General features: G+C 44.8%; 1 protein-coding gene across 2 annotated transcripts in view; it reads left to right on the top strand.

Moving 5' to 3' along the window:
* Positions 1 to 18,530, top strand: part of LOC124113268 — a 52,866-nt gene that overhangs the window by 12,165 nt on the left and 22,171 nt on the right. The window contains exon 1 of one of the 2 annotated variants that reach the window (XM_046473556.2): positions 14,807 to 14,943. The exons of the other annotated variant lie outside the window; for it this stretch is intronic. The gene's annotated coding sequence lies outside the window, so the exon portion shown is untranslated. Of the gene's footprint in view, positions 1 to 14,806; positions 14,944 to 18,530 lie in introns of those variants that run through there. 2 annotated transcript variants of the gene reach the window in all.

Below are 18,530 nucleotides of genomic sequence, written 5' to 3'. Positions count from 1 at the left end.
ATAGCATTTCATTCAAACGGATCTACCATGGCTTAAATAGCTCGACAAGGCTTCGAGTTCACCAACAAGTCCTACTGTTACCAATGTTACCCTGTGAAACAAGTCGCCCCTAACTAACGTATGGGAGAGATGGACGCCCTGATCAATACTAAGATCTGACAGGACTTGATGACGCTAGTTTGTGAAATCCTTAGGGGGTCGGGCAAACAATGCTGGCGCTAGTTCCTCTCTCCCCAACCACCGGTGTGACGACCAGAGCTCGTACAAAAGTTCCCATCAGGAGTATTAACAACACACGCTAAGTAACGTGCCAGCCTCTGATTATACGACTTTATAGAACACTGGCCATTTGACCCTTCAAACTGTCGATGGGCGTTAACAGGTTATGACAATGAGTCCATCTGCCCATCCTGCTATTGCTCTATAGGGGACGATTATTTGACTGATGTTGTCACGCGATCCTGACAGGAGAACATGGCAAGATACGCATATAGGTCAATCGGCACACTTCGCCCCTTTCCGTAACAATAAAGTCAAGTTTCAACTGAAGTGTCCATGCTCATAGTGGTGTATAGCATGGGCGGATACAGAATTTCTGTATAAATTACCACCAAAGACAATAAATAGATCTTTTTTCAAAAAAGCTGTATCCGCCCATGTATAGGTATATACAATCGACAGTTGGCTATCACAGAATAACGTACAGCTTCCTGCAATTTGAGGTATATGTAAGCAAAGTCCTCACCTAAGACCTTTGATAACAATCGCCACATCCCAATCTACCAAGAAAGAGGTCAATAACGATGGAACTAGTACAGTAATAAAAATATGCACAACAAACAGTGGACAGTCTCTTCGATACATGTTAATTCGACATAACCGAGCTGTGGTGTTTTTGTTGATATATCGATGTCATATTCTTGGGGTTGGGGAGGAGGGGTGGAGACTTGGGGTTTTGTGTTGAGACCAAATATTGTTTCCGATATATATTTGATTAAAACTAACAATCAACATCTTCACAATACACATCTTCACAATCAACGTCGTCACAACTGACACTCACAATCAACATTTTCACAATAAACATTTTAATAAACATCTTCACAATCAACATCTTCATAATAACATCTTCACAATCAACATCTTCATAATTGACAGTCATAATCAACATCTTCACAATAACATCTTCACAATCGACATCCTCACAATAACATCGTCACAATTGACACTCACAATCGACATCTTCACAATCAACATTTTCACAATAAACATTTTAATAAACATTTTCATAATCGACATGTTCACAATCAACATCGTCACAAACATCATCTTCACAATCAGCATCGTCTCAAACAACTTGACGAAGAGAGAGAGAGAGACAGAGAGAGAGAAAGAGAGAGAGAAAGAGAGAGAGAGAGAGACTCCTGACCTTGAGATACCAGTGTCACCACGACCATGACATTACCAGAGCACCTGACGTGATGGTAAAGCCGCGGATGCACACACGATATTTACATGCATGGAATATGATTTACCGGAAGACTTTTGGCGAGCACCTGTCGCTCTGATCTGCGTTCACACGCCAAGGCTACACAGAGCAAGTGACGGCGAGCCAGTCAGTCTGCACAACTGACGGAGACACATATCTGGGTATTCACAATCAAAGACTCTGATGGTTTCTCATGTCACATCAAATATTTCGTAATCAAATTTACTTTAGAGATATTTAATTCTAAGAAAATTAGACCGCCTCCGTGGTCTAGTGGTAGTTTGCCTGAGCCTTGTCCCCCTTTAATGGTTTGTTTGTTGTCGCACTCAGCAATAAAAGAGCTATGAGACGACGGTCTGCAAATAATCACGTCTGGACCAGACAATCCAGTGATTCATAAGGACCGCCTCCGTGGTCTGGTGGAAGAGCGTCCGCCCGGAGAGCGGAAGGTCCGGGGTTCGATTCCCGGCCGCGTCATACCAAAAGACATTAAAAGATTGTACTTGTTGTTACCCTGTCTGGCGCTCGGCATTAAGGGGCAAAACAAGGACTGGTCGGCTCGGAGTCAGTATACTGGGGTATTCATGTTAAACTGCGGCATGGTATCTGAGTGAGCTAGCAGTATAAATCGGCATCAGTGCGGACTAGTACAAGCAGCCACCCAAACACACACACATACACGTACTTGCACGTCGCTATATAAGTGCAAAAATCTTGGACGCGACGTTAAACCCCATTTCACCTCACCTAAGAAAATTAGAATCGGTTGAATGTTGAAGTCGACTTGAACAGGTTGATGTTACCAACACCATTTTCAGGTAGCGCATTCGCAGCAAATATGGATAGTTTATGTATTCATCCACTGGTCACCGTTTCAGACAGCATAACCTTGACCTGTGAAGTCCAACAATCTTGTGGACATGCGGGCTTGCAATGGTAAGAATATATAGGTGGAGAATTATACACCGCTATTTTGCAGTGGTACAAATATACACCGGCATCTTGTTTTGTTGACAATCATACTGGGACAAACGTTGATACCGTTGATCTTCCGCTGTGATCCTTTAAACCGGCAATACAGGCAATCAATCTTGCTCGCATCAAATGTGAAGACATTGATTGTGTTCTGCCGATCCTGTAACACGCATAACATAACGACCCGGATCACGAACACCCTGTTTATAGGAAGCTGGGTGCTTGCGGCAGTGACAGTGTATAACATTCCATAGAGTAGTGGCTGGTCGGATAGGGTGGGCAGAAGGGTGGATAGGGGGCAGGGGTTGTGTGTAGGTAGGTTAGGGCGAGGGCTTATGACACGGAGGCTAAGGGATTAGGTTAGAGGTCAATGAGTGGGGTAGCGGGGAGGTTGAGTTTGGAGCATGGGATTAGGGTGTGGGGTTGTGATAGGTGAGAAGGGGTTGTGGCAAGGGAGTGGGTGTTGGGTATTATAGGGTGGTGGCTGGGATAGGGATTTGTGGTGAGGCAAGGGTGGGGGAGTAGGATAGGGAGTCGTGTAGGGGTTGGTGTTTGGTAGGGTAGGGTAGGGTAGGGTAGGCCTACGTATTGGTACATTGTGATCAATCTAACCACTAGAAGTTTCATATTTCATGTTGCTGGAACACGTCACGCCTCCTGCAGTGAGCGTGGATGAGGCAGTCAAGACGTTGTCAACCACCATCCATTATGTATAGGACGCTGAGAGCGAAGTGGCAGGTTTTCAGGGAGGCAGGTTCAGCAATAGATGAGGTTGTAATTGGGCAAGGATAAACATAACTTCGTAATTGAAAAACGTGTTTGCTGTGATCATAACATGACTGGCTGAACTTTAGACTGATGGTACTTTCTTGAGTCAGAGGCGTGGGTGATAAGATACTACCTTACCCAAAGCAATACATCACCCAACTTCACACAGGCCGTAATTTAACAGCCTGGAATTGGACACACAAAACGGAAACAATGGACATACACTGACGGCCAAAAGAAACTTTACAATAGTTTCAAATCTCTCTATGATAAAAAGCACTAAAGATAGAAGGATGAAGTACATTGAAGTAAAAAATCAAAATCTCAACGAAATCATCACTTAAATTACAGTAATACAGCATCCGATATTGCGATGACAGTTGTCCGAATTGAGGTGGGGCAGCAAAACAAAGCTTTCAACGTAATGGACAAGGGCACACACATCTAAAATCGCTCATGTTCAATTGCACATCACATTAATAGCGTGTGTGACCACCCCCTGCAACAAGACACGCAAAAGGGTCAATTGTATACGTCACCATTCTTCTTGGAGGGCCTTGATCATTTCTTGTCAGTTGGTTGGAGGATGTGGTCGTGCCGAACACGACGATCCATTAGATCCAAGAGGTGTTTTATGGGGGATATGTCTGGGGAGCGTGCAGGTCACGGCAACACGTTGACGTTGTTGGCTGCAAGGAAGCTATGTACGAATCAGGCTGTATGGGATCTAGCGTATGCTGATAAGGACACCACGTGGCAGCTGTATACTTCGTCGCTGATGACGTCACTGGCAGGAATCAGATGCAGAACGCAAGTACCGGTCATCATTGGGCGTAGTTACCCTGGGTCTGGCTGTTCTTGGCCTGTCTGGTGTTTGCCTGTCTCTCTGTAGCATCAGGTCAGTTACAGCAACACGGGAGCAACCAAAAGTTCCAGCAATGTGGGGATGGGTGGCTTCCATCTGTATCATACCCAGGGCCGACTTATTGCACTTCTAGTTTCGGCTGCCCAAGCAGCTCGTGTTTCTCACATTTTCGCATTTTCTACATAATAAACGTGCCGTGGGCGTGTATCATTTACTGCATAGAGCATTGTTGTGTTTGGGCAATGTGTTTCGCATTGATTTAGTTTGAACTTTCATGTTTAAAGTTGGAAAGTTTCTTTTGGCCGTCAGTTTAGTTACGTGTAGCTGTAGGACTCCATAGGTTATGAGGGGCAGCCTGAGTAGCCTATGGGTATTGTTTGAGAAATAGCGTACTAGGGGAAATAGACAATTGTGGAGGAATGGCCTACTGGGATGAAATATCATTTTGTGGGGAAATAGCCTACTAGGGGAAGATAGACGACTGTGGAGGAATGGCCTACTGAGGTGAAATATATGATTGTTAGAGAATACCCCTCTGTGGAGAAGTGGCATTTTATGGTGAAATAGGCAACTGAGAGAAATAATCTATTGATGGGGTCCGGTCCTCTGTGGTGAAATAGCCCACTGCCGCAAATTACTTTATAACGGTGAAAACCTACTGAGGGGAATATACGATTGTGGGGGAATACCCTACTGTTGGACAATCACCTACTGTTGGGAAATAGCCTGCTGGGGGAAATTGTATTTCCTTGTAAAATAACCTAGAGGAGAGAAATGGGTGATTGTGGGGGATAGATTACAGATGGGAAATTGCATTATGCGGTGAAGGGCCTTACCGAAGGGCAATAGATGGCTGTAGGGGAATAGCCTACTGCGGGTAAATTGCATTATGCGTTGATATAGCCTACTGGGGAACGTCTCCACGCCTCCCTGTCAGTTAATGTTCTGGATTATGCTACTCTGGTGGCAATGCATACTTGTCAGCAGCGTTGAATGAACCCTGTGGGTTAACCTGGCTGTGCGTGTGTTCCCTCCACTAGTGGCCATGCATACTTGTCAGCAGCGTTGAATGAACCCTGTGGGTTAACCTGGCTGTGCGTGTGTTCCCTCCACTGGTGGCCATGCATACTTGTCAGCAGCGTTGAATGAACCCTGTGGGTTAACCTGGCTGTGCGTGTGTTCCCTCCACTAGTAGCCATGCATACTTGTCAGCAGCGTTGAATGAACCCTGTGGGTTAACCTGGCTGTGCGCGTGTTCCCTCCACTAGTGCCCATGCATACTTGTCAGCAGCGTTGAATGAACCCTGTGGGTTAACCTGGCTGTGCGTGTGTTCCCTCCACTGGTGGCCATGCATACTTGTCAGCAGCGTTGAATGAACCCTGTGGGTTAACCTGGCTGTGCGTGTGTTCCCTCCACTGGTGGCCATGCATACTTGTCAGCAGCGTTGAATGAACCCTGTGGGTTAACCTGGCTGTGCGTGTGTTCCCTCCACTAGTAGCCATGCATACTTGTCAGCAGCGTTGAATGAACCCTGTGGGTTAACCTGGCTGTGCGCGTGTTCCCTCCACTAGTGGCCATGCATACTTGTCAGCAGCGTTGAATGAACCCTGTGGGTTAACCTGGCTGTGCGTGTGTTCCCTCCACTAGTGCCCATGCATACTTGTCAGCAGCGTTGAACGAACCCTGTGGATTAACCTGGCTGTGCGTGTGTTCCCTCCACTAGTGGCCATGCATACTTGTCAGCAGCGTTGAATGAACCCTGTGGGTGAACCTGGCTGTGCGTGTGTTCCCTCCACTGGTGGCCATGCATACTTGTCAGCAGCGTTGAATGAACCCTGTGGGTTAACCTGGCTGTGCGTGTGTTCCCTCTACTGGTGGCCATGCATACTTGTCAGCAGCGTTGAATGAACCCTGTGGGTTAACCTGGCTGTGCGTGTGTTCCCTCCACTAGTGCCCATGCATACTTGTCAGCAGCGTTGAATGAACCCTGTGGGTTAACCTTGCTGTGCGTGTGTTCCCTCCACTAGTGGCCATGCATACTTGTCAGCAGCGTTGAATGAACCCTGTGGGTTAACCTGGCTGTGCGTGTGTTCCCTCCACTAGTGCCCATGCATACTTGTCAGCAGCGTTGAATGAACCCTGTGGGTTAACCTGGCTGTGCGTGTGTTCCCTCCACTAGTGCCCATGCATACTTGTCAGCAGCGTTGAATGAACCCTGTGGGTTAACCTGGCTGTGCGTGTGTTCCCTCCACTGGTGCCCATGCATACTTGTCAGCAGCGTTGAATGAACCCTGTGGGTTAACCTTGCTGTGCGTGTGTTCCCTCCACTGGTGCCCATGCATACTTGTCAGCAGCGTTAAATGAACCCTGTGGGTTAACCTGGCTGTGCGTGTGGTCCCTCCACTGGTGCCCATGCATACTTGTCAGCAGCGTTGAATGAACCCTGTGGGTTAACCTGGCTGTGCGTGTGTTCCCTCCACTGGTGCCCATGCATACTTGTCAGCAGCGTTGAATGAACCCTGTGGGTTAACCTGGCTGTGCGTGTGTTCCCTCCACTAGTGGCCACGGATCATGCCACGCCGGTACAAACTGTGAGGACTACTGATGACCTCTGCCGGGAAAAAACTGAAATACTGCTTAAAAGGGCATAATTTTCATACTCAATCGTTCGTCGCTAGATATGACGACACCTATCGCGTGCTAGAAGGGAATATAAATAGTTTAGAATGTTCCCCAAAGTTGATCAGACTAGATCAATGTTATACATGTGTCTTCCATGAGAACTGGATATCCATCAGCAATTATTTCTGTTTTTCACTTGTTGGCTTTGGCATTTAAATTATCCGGTACCGTTTCCTTAATGAAGCAGTGTTGGTTAGGTTCTCTCTATACTCCAGCAACCGTTGTTCTTCACTGATAACTGAACGAAGGATGAAATAAGCTGGATCCATGGTGGATAGTGTTGATATGCTGCGTCTATTTTGGGGAAGTTGTAACAGGCAATGGATGGAACAACCGGATAATCTCCAGATTAGATGCCAATGAAATCTCATTTGTTGAATTGCTCGGAGATTGCATAACTCTTGATTTGTACCACTGCATATGAAAGTGTGGGGTGAGGTGGCATGGGGTTTAACGTTGCTTCCAAGATGATTGCACTTATATAGCGACGGGCATGCACGCGTGTGTGTGTGTGTGGCAGCTTGTACTAGTCTTGGACTGATGTCGATTTTATAGTTCTAGCCCCCTGAGATACCATGCCGCAGTTTAACAGGACTACACCACTCATACACAGCATACTCCGACCAGTCCTTGCTTCAGCCCCTTCATGCCGAGCGCCAGGCAGGAGCTGCCGCTCTCCGGGCGGACGCTCTACCACTAGACCACTGGGGCGGTCGCATACGAAAATGAAAATTCGGTATCACATAATGTATTGAACGTTATGGACATATTTACAACCGGAAAATATGAGTGATAAGAACTCGTAGGTAATATTTGGCCTCTCTCATGCTAATTCTGTAAATGGTGCTGTTTTATCAAATTGAAGTTACTACATTGGACACAGTTCTATCTGATTCATCAGAAAATCACCAACATTCGGTTCCCACATAACGTATCTACACCTCGCATACAAAACTGTTCTTTGTCCTCTCCGACTCTGCGCCAAGCGTGAACATGCACATGCGCATGCGCACTAAACCACTCAGCCCCTTTCCGCTTTCCGTAACCTGCAGGGAAAATCGTTCCCTCCATAGATCAATGCTATGTCGTAAGAGACCACAACAACAAAGTCCGTATGCGCGTAAGCTCTAAGTGCTTTGGTTAAAATAGAAGCATCCATAATACAGTTTTGTAAATAGGTATAGTTTTAAACACGAAAGTGACAGTCGCATTTGTTTCGCCATGCTGAATGACAAGCTCAAGTCAATGGCAGCAGTATTACATTTAGAAAATATCCGTGTAAACCAACAGGGTAAAGACGTATGTGGTACCACAAATCCACAATTTGTTGTCCCTATTTCCGTTTGTGCGAACTTATCAAGTTGATAAAATGGCCACGAGAGGGGCACGAGTCGCCATTCGATTTGTCCCGGAATGACACGAGTGTTGACGAATGCATAAAATATCGTCCTGGTTTGTGTGAAAACAACTTCAGAACGGCATTAGTTTCGATGGAAGTCTGAAAAATGAAATAGGAATTGCCCGTTTTGTTCGCGTCAGCAATTTCCTTCTGAAGACTTACTTACACGGCCTCGATGGAAGCCTGTTGATTTCCCGCCACGCGATATTAGGGAGCTTCTCTGTTTAACACCTAAAACGTGAGACGGTGATGGACAGTCACATGGTCACACGCCACCAAAAGGAAATTAGCAAAACTATGGCGGATGAGAAATTGTTGTTTTCTACGCGTCGCTAAGCATAGAATGTTGTGTCATTTGACATTTCAAGTAAAAAGAAGATTGGGAACTGAAAGGACATTGTGTTTCACGTGCTTCGTTTCCTTTTGAAGATAATCTCACAAAACCAGGCAAGGATGTATCTTAGTTCAAAGTAGTAGTGACGAAAGTATCGCACGGATTGACGTTCATGTCATCAATATTCACGTCAGAGGGAGGCAAAGGATATTTTTTGCGTCTTGCTCTGTATGAAGAACTTATGTAATGTAAATGAGTAGACGTTGGTAATCATAAGGCGCCCAAAGAAAACGGAAACGACATCCAAGAGTTAGAGTAATTGCACCGGGTGTTCGCGAATGACCACGTTATGCTGATAACAATCAAAGTAAAGGTCAAGGTCAAACTACAGAAGGTCAAGGTCAAAACATTCTACGTCCGTCTAAAGGAAGATCATATGGGTCATGAGGACCTGTTCAAAGTGTGACAGTTGTGAATTAGATCTTTGCAGGTGTTATTTTACAGTACCGACTCTGTACGTTATTTGATTTGTTTCACACAAAAATTCCCGCCATGAAAAATCTGACATCAGGATCAGTGGTCATGTGACTTGACCTGTCAAGAAGGCTGGATCGTGGATGATACTCTCAGCCACTGGTCACAATGTCTTCACAATATGTATGTTTATAAGTAACTTGTACTGATTTAGGGTCCTGAAAGGTTCAAAGATACTCTGATGCCGAGACTCCTGGAAAAAATATTTTGTCCTCGGGCTTCAGCACTTAAAACATTCGTCCACTAGAGCTGGATGGTCTGACAGTAATGTTTTGTGAGTCCAAAACCGTTTGCGCGTCTTTATCGAAGTTTTTATTGTTGCTTGTCCTCTAGCGTTGTCACATCCAGTTTGTTTGATTCTAGAGACAAACGTATTTATACTCATTTATAGGAATTGCTCCACCTTGGGATGAATATTCTGTAACAAACAAATTATGTGTTTTCTGCACATAACAAATGCTACATTATCAATTAATTACACAGTGTTTGGATATCACCACTCTGTCATGTGCCTCCATGTCGCTTGTCTCTGTTACAGCTGGAGAGCGTCTCGTGCATCTGTGTTTCAAAGCAATAATAATTGTTCTTGTGTCGCGCAACGTGTCTCGGTATCGCCCTGCCCACACACTATCGAAGTATATCTGTATATGTATGTTTTTGTATATATGTGTATGTTTGTGTATGTCTGTGTTGACTTCTGGAAGTGGCCACTCACATCTGTGTCTCAATGCTGGAAGGTGTCAGGTGCTTCACCTCTCAAAGCCGCTAATTCTTTCGTGTCACTCTGCTCTAAGGATGAGATGGCAATGTGACTGTTAACGTTCTAGCACCTCACAGACAGCTTCGTTTGTATACTCCTCAGGGAGATGAGAATGAAAATCGAATCATACTGATCCTTTGACGGGGTAATCATATTGTAGCCCTACCCCCTCTGCACGCACCCCAGACAGCGAATGGGACGTCTCCCTGGGGGCGCTGCCTCGTCGAACCCACCCAGAACCTTTTCCGGAGTATGAAGACTCCCCAACACTGCAGCCTTCTGTATTTCCCAGATTGTTGGAAATACTGTGTTCCCAGCACAGTACTCTATACAGTCAAGAGATTGGGAGGTACCAAACCTAAGGCACCGAGAGCAATGGGGAGTCTAACAACGTCGTACTTGTGATGAAGCGTGACATTTCGAGGTCCGCATATTTACCATGTTTTCCATTACTATTATGTCGCTTAAGATACTGTGTTTGTGCCAAAGCTGGGCATGCACTAGCAATCATTTAATATTTACATTATGATGCAAAATCACACACTGACGGTTTAGAGAGGGAAGCATCTTCCCGAGGCAATAGCGTCTACTAGCCTTTTTATCAAAGTCTTGTTTCCACCCTTGTCACATCAAGCCCACTTTCCTGTGCTAAATATGATTGGACTTTCGCACATATCGATAGTACAATCAGAGAACGTTTCACAAAGTCAACATCCACGAATGAAAGTGATTTACGGCTGCCTGTCTTTGTTGACCCGAGCATGTCTTTTTCATCTTTTAAACCCCCCAAAGATTGCGTTTTCATTACAAGGGGCACAACTCGTGATCTACGCGAGGTGGCGCCAGGGTCGAGCCAAGAAAAATGGCCTTGATGTTGCAAGAGCAGAACTAGGCTTTGATATAGTCTAGTGGTTCCGCTTGTCTCGGGAAGATGAGTGGGAAGTGGTAGTCCTACTCTGTTCTGTTCGCCACGTGTCTCTGGGTGTCAGAACGTAACGTGATCCCCTCTAACCGGGTGTGCGCAGCACCTGGCTGGCTGCCTACGAATCACAACACTATCCGGATGTGTGAAAATATCATTTATGGAAATGTTGCTATTAATCAATGTGTTCATGTGGGACTCTGGCATCCACACTTCCGTCTGGGTCTGCGGGGGGAGTTCAAACAAAACTTAAGGAGACGCATACGTAGGCGTGATAGGAAGCATTCCAAACCTGAATATCAACACGTAGGTCGAATACTCAGCCATTGTCGGTATTGATAGTTTTTAGTTTCTAGCTTTTAATCCGATTTCAGTCCAGGAAGAAAACATTTATGCTTTGAGACAGCTACAGTACTTTGAGACAGTACCGGAAGCTTTAACAATAAAAAAAATATGTCGTGGATTAGCTAGAAGTCATTTGAGAAAGTCCAGAGTTAGGTGAGTGAGTGAGTGAGTTGGGTTTAACGCCGCTTTTAACAGTATTCCAGTTATATCGCGGCGTGTCAGCTTAATGTGGGAGGAAAGCCCGAAGTGATGCAGGTCTCAGACGTTTACCACTTCGGTGAAACCCCACGAGCACGGTTACGGTGCTGACAAACCTAGAAACATAATCTAGCGTGCCCAAGGGACACAACTCTGCACAGCGAATCGCGGCGAGTTAGGGAAGGTGGCTGGTTGAGTGAGCGAATTGCGGTGTCCGCGGGCCAGCCGTGATCCACTATCCAGATTCTACTGCATTGTGCTAAGGAAGGACAGGTAAAGATTCAGTGATGATAGTCCCCATTGACAGGTAACATTTGAGGGCTATAGTTCCGAACCAGTTCTCAATGCTTCAGTTTTGCTACAAATTGGATCTGAATAAACCTGACAGGAAATGTAACCATGGTAAACATTTTTGTCTCGTTCAAGCAGAACTAGCTACAAACTTATGACCATTATACACTAGTCCCCTGCTCTAGCTTTATAAAATCGAATCTTTAAGGCTGATTTGGCCAATAGTCTTAAGTGTGGGATGTGTCTATTGCAAAAGATATATAAACATGATGTGATGTAGAACTTGCAAGCAAGAAGTTAGACACGTTTATGAGTAGCTGACATGGAGAGTCAGTCCCACGGGGAGCCATGTTATTATTTCGAGACAAAAATGTAATTGAAGTAATTCCCTTCTCGACTGATCATCCGGGGAAGTAACTCTGTACTATAATGTCTATCGTGCTTCCAATAACAATGGTCCTGTATACAGTTACAAATCTCGCCTCGGGGCGAAATACAAGCAATTGCTTGTACACTTCTCGTCCAGATAACGAGGCAACCTGCGAGACAGTCTTGAGGCGAGTGTCCATCGTATCCGCGTCTTCACTTCATGGTTTGGATAACGTGGGAACATGTTCGACTTCAAGTAGAATCAGTGGTTCAGTTGTACCACGGCGTTTCAGCTCCCAGTGAGGTGAGAAGAAATAGAGCTTATGTCTCTTTTAAGATTAGTGCACTTATATAGCGACGTGCATGCGTGTGAGTGTGTGGGAGGCTGCTTGTTCTGGTCGGAACTAACGACGGTTTTATTATGCCAGCCCGATATACTGACTCCGAACCGAACAGCCCTTAACGCAAGGCAGGCATACAGCAATCGCCATCTTTTAACGTATGATGCGACGAGCGTTCTGAAGCCCATTCCAACCTATGTATAGCTGTAGAAACTAGTACCATGTGTGAAACTGAGTTAGGGTAATCAACTTCTTTAAATCGTTCTAATCAGCCCAATAAATTAATACTTAAATAAGATAAACGACTTAAGTAAAAGTTGCTAGCGCTGTCGATTTACCTCTTTTACATGTTTAATGTGATGCACAAACACAGCGAGAATTAACGAGATTCAACGAGATTCAACGAGACCAGTCATTGGAGCTCACCTCATTAGGTACATAGAGACAGAGCGAGAAATGAAGTCGTGCTGTAGCGAGGCTGGCGAGAATTGCTAACGAGTAGTTTGATGACCTCTGTAGCCAATTGCCTCCAACACAGACAACAGCCATCTGAATGTGGCTCCCTTGGTTCGTTGCGACATCAGCTCCAATTTGACGATCACATTCTGTGCGCAAGATACAGTCTAGACACTGGCCTTCATTGATACATATTACCAACAACAAAATCATTTACATTGTTTCAGAGCCAATATTCCACAATCCTAATACTTTTCCTGTATGGTGACTGGGTTTATTGATGCAGCTTGGAGGCTTTTATCAGGGAGACAGCTGGAGATACGGAGGTTGAGATAATACATGAGGATTGTTTATTTTAAGCAGCGTTGATGATATTTAAATATATACTGGTTTTATTCATTTATATCTGGCTCTACATTACGATTGGCGAAAAAATTGGCATATAATAACAGTACTATCACTTCACACGGCGACCGCCTCCATGGCCCGGAGAGCGTTCGATCCCCGGCCGCGTAATACCAAAAGACGTTAAAAGATGGTACTTGTTGTTACCCTGTCTGGCGCTCGGCATTAAGGGGCTAAAACTAGGACTGGTCGGCTCGGAGTCAGTATACTGTGCCTGAGTGGGGTATTCATGTTAAACTGCGGCCTGGTATCTCAGTGTGCTACCACTATAAATCGGCATGAGTACGGACTAGTACAAGCAGCCACACAAACACACACACACACGTGCACGCATGTCGCTATATAAGTGCAATAATCTTGGACGCGACGTTAAACCCAATTTCGCCTCTCCTCACCCAGTTCACACAGGCTCTGATGACATCTGCGTAATGCTAGAGACCCGTACAGAATATTAACATGCTATCATAAGGACATATTTCAGCTTGACGGGGCCGACGCATCCGAGACGTCCGTAAACACCTTAATATGTCACTGACTACCACGCTGAAAGTACATGGAGTATACCAGGCGTATGTGCCGTAATTTGGTCACTGAATCCGGCCTGCATCAGCAATCCATCATCTGCCCCCGTGTCGCAGACAACGCGGGGGACTATCCCCGACTGGTGCTAATTGTGACTGATTACTTCAAGATAACGCTAGATGGCAAAGACAGGGAATATTTGTCTATCTGAAACATGATCCTATGAAATATATATGAGGATATAGATTTTTGTAACTTTAAGAACAAGTCAAACAAGACATCATCTCCATCGACTGTTTAGAAGGTTAAACGTTGTGCATGACGCTGCTAATGTGATGATCTCAAGGAACGAGGGGAAATATAATGCATCGCCGTATTTGTTCTTTGCTAACATCGCCCTTTAACGTCTCCTCTTTGTGGGGATGCAGTGCTGTAATGTTTCCTTAAAATACTCAATTTTTCAAAATGACATTACAGGGTCCCTTTTCGAGAAGCCATCTTAGCGTCACGCCAGTTATACTTTTATGCTAAACAGTGGAAGATACGATGGTACCAGCGCTACGAACGCTTTGTGAAACGGAACCCAGGGCCTCAAGCGATATTGCTTCTTTGTATTAAACCGTGTGGTATTCGTAGTGACGCGCGTTGCCCGTGGTAACAGGGGAGGTCACTCTCAATAGCTAAAAAGTACATGATTCGTGTGTAAGGGGTATTGTGGTTTTCTTTGTGTGTGTGTGTTTTAATTAATATACTATTCCTTGCTCCTTGTTCCTATTCCACGTACGTTGCCCCTGGTTACAGGGGCGGTCACTCTGAGACTTGTTATTAACTATAATGTTCGTGGTTTGTGTGTAGGTATTAATGAAAGGTGAAGGTCGATATGTAGGAAAGTGCGACAGCTCTCACTCTACAACCAGAGAAACACCGTCTGTTCTATCGATTAAATTAAACCTAATGGATCTCTCCACTCAGTCCTTTGAACAATCTCTGTCGGGTGATAATTACCGATCCCTGACATATAGCGTGCGTCTTCACAGTCCTGGAACACTGAACTGAATAAAGCACTAAGACTGATTTGTCCACAATCCTTTATGTCGACTTGTCCTTGCGGCGTAATTAGATCTCCCATCCACAACCACCATACGTCGGCGTCATCAACACAACCAAGTCATTACTGACCGCATGCACCTGCTGAAACACCCAAGAGCCTGCACCTAACGTTGATGTCATAATTCACTCCGCCATTGACTGTTATGTCTCCGAATGTCTTAGACCAACGCCAGGAGGGTAGGTACATTGTCTATATACCATTCTTTACAGGTCGGTTGATGCAGAGTGAGTGAGTGAGTTGGGTTTAACGCCGCTTTTAACATTATTCCAGTTATATCACGGCGTGTCAGCTTAATGTGGGAGGAAAGCCCGAAGTGAAGCAGGTCTTAGACGTTTACCACTTCGGTGAAACCCACGAGTACGGGTATGGTGCTGACAAACCTAGAAACATAATCGGGGCGAACCGGGATTCAAACCCACAATCGTAGGTTTCTGCCGTGCCAAAGGGACGCAATTCTGCGCAGCGAATCGCGGCGCCTTAGACGACTTGCTCACCCGTGCCCCCCGTTTGATGCAGAGGAAGTTATTTTGTTTAGTGATATTTATTTTTTTATGACCTATGTGCAAAGTCTGTGAGTGCTTGTGTGTATGTAATATCGCCACAGCTCTGCCATCTTTTAAACCACTGTAAACTTTATTAAACAGCTCCTGTGAATATTACCTTGAATTTTTATAAACATAAGCATGATAAAATTGTGTCAATCCTCATTCAATGTTGTTTAGTTGTTAAGTGTATCGATTTATTTTCTAAAGACGTCATATCTGGTAGAGCAGCATGTAAATGACCACTCTAACGGCCAAGTAGATCGCACCGACGCCGACGGCTTAACGACGTCAACGTCCTCGTGACATTATTCAGTAGTTAACAAGGTCTCTACAGAAGGCAAGGTCTTCTCAACTATTCTGTATATATTACTTGTTAGGAAAACGCATTATTCTCTTAATAACCGTAGGCATCTGGTGCCATCGACTGTTCACCCAGACACAGTCTTTGTCAACATCTGCGTAACCTACGATACAGTCTCATTGTGTATACCAAATTATCTAAACGTATAACTTGTATAACCGCAAATGTCGGATATGACGTCACGGCTTCAGGTAATGTTCATATATGCTCTGAATATACATGATAAATCATGTTTTGGCAACTAGTCAAAACCAGTCGTCCCTATTAGGGACTGCATAATCATATGTATAGGAACTAGTTAAAACCAGTCGTATCTATTAGGGTCTGCACAATCATATTTATAGAAACTAGTCAAAACCAGTCGTCTCCATGAGAATCTGCACACTCATATATATGGAAACTAATCAAAACATATTTATGGAAACTAGTCAAAACCAATCGTCCCCATTAGGGTCTGCATAATCATATTTATGGAAACAATCAAAACCAGTCGTCTCCATTAGGGTCGGCACAATCATATGTATGGAAACTAGTCAAAACCAGTCGTCTCCATTAGGGTCGGCACAATCATATGTACGGAAACTAGTCAAAACCAGTCGTCTCCATTAGGGTCGGCACAATCGTATTTATAGAAACTAGTCAAAACCAGTCATCTCCATTAGACGATGGGCTGACATCGGTTTGGTGGAAGCTGGCAACTGCCCACAATGCTGGTTATTTGGTGTTTGACACACAATACGTTGTATCCGGGGGTATCCCTAACGACTGATCATACCTATGCCTCGGTCCAACTCGCGCATAAGGATTACCACTGGCACTGTTTTTGTCCCAAACTATCACTTATGTGCGCTCTCTGACGGCTCAGCATCAGAAATATGGACGCTAACTACATCAATCTATTTCAAATGTCGAGATAAAATGATTACTTGCTACAACGAGGCTTGCACATGACAGCATTAGGATCGGTTTTACCCCGGGGGCATAAACGGGGAAAATTCTTTGCTTGGAATGTTTTGTGCCTTAAATCTCGCATTTTGCTAGGCTTCCCGTGGGGATATTTCTTGCTACTAGACTCCTGAAGATGCCGTGGGACGAAAATTGTCAAAGACAGACGGCGTGGACGATGCAGGCGATATGGGCAGAGAGGGTATTGATTTAGCATGGTCATCTGGCTGGACGATCCAAGGTCACGCTCCACGCTGGTCGCACGTCGACATAGTGTGGCGAGAGGTGAGGTGAAATGGAGTTTAACGTCGCGTTCAAGATTATTGTACTTTTGAAGCGAGGCGCATGCGTGCGTGTGTGTTTGTGTGTGTGTGTGTGTGTGTGTGTGTGCGTGCGCGAGTGCGTGCGTGCGTGTGTGCGTGCGTGTGTGTGAGTGTGTGTGTGTGTGTGCCATGCCGCTGTTTAACATTCAACCCTTAATGCCGAGCGACAAGGTAACAACAAGAACCATCTTTTAACGTCTTTTGGTATGACGCCCGACCTTTCGCTACCCGGGAAGAGGCTTTATCCACTCGACCACGGGGGCGGGCCTGTGTGATGAGAGTATAAAGGAGAGACGTTTCACGCGGCTTTCTGCAATATTCCAGGAACATCACGACAGGGAAGACATTAGCTTTCCACCACAAGGATCCAGAAGGGATGCAAGGGTGAGCAGTCCACACACACCTTTTTAAAACATTTTGAGGCATACTAAACATGAATACATTTATAGGTGATACGAATACGTATATCAATTCTTATTTGGTGATATGTTTTCAACAAAATCACACGGTTACTGAACACGGATTGCCAAATCACCAAATGCGCCCTCTTTTTCAAAAAGCTGAATCCGCGCTTGAACACTTCATGCTTATGAAGAATCTAACCCGGTTCTTCGGCAGGATTAGCGAACGTATTCACCACTAGACTACCACGAGCTCCTTTAGGTGATCAGTCACATGTATACCGGCCCTTATTGAAGTACTTTCCGAGTGATATCTAGTCGTGTGGTTTTTTTTAGAATGTCCAGTTGGGCAGGGCATGTTTAACCTTGATTTTCAGTGATCCATTGATACATTTTTCAACACTCTTTTGCCTTTTACGCCCAATGGAATCTGCTGGATCGCATAGTCGAGACTGGTTATTGTCTGGCTTTGCTTTTTGTGTTTTGAGTAATGAATAATTGCCTTTGGTGAAGGAATCATTATATCTTGACGTGAAATCTTCTGGCTCTACGACTGCGGAATAACCATCTGTTTTGATGGATCAATAAAGTGGCGGAGGCAATTGGTTCCAAATGCACTCGGATAATTGAAAGATGTTACAACGGGAAGGCCATTCGTAAACAAAAGATAAGGGAATAGAATGTTATGATCTACAAAACAGTGTAAAATCAATTCTGTATGGAGTTTCGTCAGCTTACTCCAGCATTAACTTGCTTGCGTGACGGCCATTTAAGGCTGTTCTGCATAATGGTCCCAATGCAGTCAGTGTTTCAGTGTGCTTCTCCCCTTGGGTCACCATGACGACTGTATTGACCCCTATATTCGACCCCCTCCAGAGGGGGGTCCAAACACTGTGTAGGCGGTTTCTTTTGTTTGTCATGATTTACATATTCACCGATATTGAATTTATCAAAGGGATGCAAATTGGCACTACGCCGGGTCAACTCTCAAATGTAATTGATAGTTAATGGTGATAAGTAGTATATGTTATACCTTTTCGGGCTAGATACTGTTTCGTTTGTGAACTATTATATAGATTTTAAGAAGAAAAAAGTATTTCTTCCAGCCAAGCCTATTTAAAAACACTTATGTGAATCTACAGAAGAAGGGTTGACATCCAAAGAAAATATTCCAAACATACGTTTTCT

This window comes from Haliotis rufescens, unplaced genomic scaffold (genome assembly GCF_023055435.1).
Source record: "Haliotis rufescens isolate VD_foot unplaced genomic scaffold, xgHalRufe1.0.p SCAF_5, whole genome shotgun sequence".
Lineage (NCBI taxonomy): Eukaryota > Metazoa > Mollusca > Gastropoda > Lepetellida > Haliotidae > Haliotis > Haliotis rufescens.
This window is presented reverse-complemented; position numbering and strand designations above follow the sequence as displayed.